Raw genomic sequence first — 2,259 nt, 5'->3', positions numbered from 1 at the left:
ACTCATTAATATTTATTGATGATGTAACTGATGCTGGCAGCAGCAGAATGAGTTCTGAAGTGTACAGAAACATTTGGTCTGCCAAATTACAGAGAAATTCATTCTAATCAGGAGAAATTTTATCATGCATCAGGATTTTGACTGGCCAAGCCAGTCACCTGACCTCAACCCAACAGAGTATTTCACCTCCTGAAGAGGAGACTGAAGGGAGAAACACCCAAAACAAACGAGAACTGAAAGAATCTGGTGTAAAAGCCTGGAAGAGCCTCACAAATGAAGAATCAACAGTTTGGTGATGTTGAGTCATTGCATCAAGTGTTATGCCACCAAATATTTAATGTTATTTATTTTAAGATAATTTGTTCCTTTACTTTTGCTCACCTGAAAATGCTACGGTGTATTACAAGCTGTGATATATTCTAAGTTTTACACATTTACATGTAAATAAAGAAATAAAAACTGACATTCAGAGCTCTTGTCTCATGGTCGCCTTTTGATCTTCAGTGGACAACAAAAACAAGGGAGTCCGACTTACTGTTCCAATACTTTTAGAGAGGACTGAAGGCGCTTTTAATTCTTTTATTTAACCATTATTTTACCAGACAAGACATTGAAAACTGTTTTTTATTTACAGCGTTGGCCTGGCAGATAGCAGAAGACACTTGGAAGTATAATGGAAAAGGGAATTATACAAAATCAAAATAAACAATAAGCAAATAAACGAAGCATTAAAACAAACAATACGAAACTTAGTAGAATTTAAAACATCAAAACAAAGCCCTAAGTCAGAAAACATTTTAAAGTGTTTTTAAAGAAAGTTTTCAAACGTTTTGAAAGAAACAAATGCAGTGAATCCCAGTGTTTCTGCAGCAGAAGCAAAGGACAWTAAACCAAATTAAGACTTGGTCCTCGGGGTTGTAAAAAACAAATATTGGGATGACCAGGAGCTCATTTCACAAGAGTCAGATTTYTAAATCCAGGATATCAGCTYTAAACTGAGTTCACGAGTTAGTATGTCGTTATCATTAGAAAAGCAGAAAAAGGACGCTCCCACAGATKGTTCTATTTTTGTAATAAAATTCAAAAAAGTCAAAACTGGCTTCTTCATCACTGAGTATTCATTGTTTATGTGTTCTTGTAATCTCACACTTTGGTGATAATGGCTCTAATTTATAAAAGGATGAATAAAGTATTTATCAGTAAACATTGATCTGGTGCTCCCTACAGGTGAAACAATGTAGAAAAGCTGCAGAAACTGTATCACCCTTTCTGGTCTGCATCTCCTTTCTACAACACAAATCCAACACTTATTACTGGTTTTGCATGTTATGCACACTTCCCGCAAGTAGGTGGCTCTGTAACACTTTGACTCGTTGTTTTCAAACCGGCATTAAAACGAAGAAGAAGAACGACATTTACAGCGACGACGAAGAAGAAAGCTAACAAACCAAAACAAGTGAAATTCAGCAGAAGCGTGATGTTTTTATTTCTGTCAGGATGTTCAGCCTGGACCACATAATAATACAAGATATTTATTTTTACAAACCGACGCTGCCAGGCAGCATTTAATAGAAGAAACCCACAGAAACATCAGTGACGCCCGATTGATTTAGCTGATTAACATCTCAACCCGTAGRGTTTCATCAACCTCGGTCGGTTGGTTCATGTAAGGATTTCAGAGGCTGAAATTCAGGATGTAAGAGCCGTGGAGTCCATTTACGGTAAGGCAGAAACACTTCAGTTTGAAATTAGCAGCAGCTAGCCTAGCATGAGCAGGGTGCCCTGATATGACTTTACCATCACTAATGAGCAAAGCTAAATGTGTTATTGGTAWTTTGTTAATTTATCTGAGTCTGTGTGTTTTAGCTGTACATTACGGATTTACTTAGTKCGTTTGTGTAACTCGTGTTTAAGTACAGATGTTACCTAAGCGAAAGTCAGTGTGTAAAAGGTCACAGCTTCATCATGACATGGTGGTTTTTCAGGAAGGTGTTGGCCTACTTATATTTTACARAACTAGACAAACAAAGCCTGAAGCCTTCAAAGTCACGATTTTTTAACGAAATGAAGTTCGTGTTAAGAAATGACGCAGTTGTATCTGATTGTGAGTCACAATTTGTGACAGATCTGGAAAATAGTTATTTGCGATCTCACGCGAAATCGAGGAATCTCGCGGGACCTGTTATCGTTCTGAGTGTCCGACTTCTACAACACACACACACACACACACACACACACACACACACACACACACACACA

General features: G+C 37.5%; 1 pseudogene; it reads left to right on the top strand.

Annotated features, from left to right (window-relative positions):
• The first annotated feature begins 1,406 nt into the window (after positions 1 to 1,406).
• LOC106534621 (mitofusin-2 pseudogene) overlaps positions 1,407 to 2,259 on the top strand; it is a 6,999-nt pseudogene continuing 6,146 nt past the window's right edge.

The sequence above is a fragment of the Austrofundulus limnaeus genome, unplaced genomic scaffold, assembly GCF_001266775.1.
Source record: "Austrofundulus limnaeus strain Quisiro unplaced genomic scaffold, Austrofundulus_limnaeus-1.0 Scaffold1224, whole genome shotgun sequence".
In the NCBI taxonomy this organism is placed as follows: Eukaryota; Metazoa; Chordata; class Actinopteri; order Cyprinodontiformes; family Rivulidae; genus Austrofundulus; species Austrofundulus limnaeus.
This window is presented reverse-complemented; position numbering and strand designations above follow the sequence as displayed.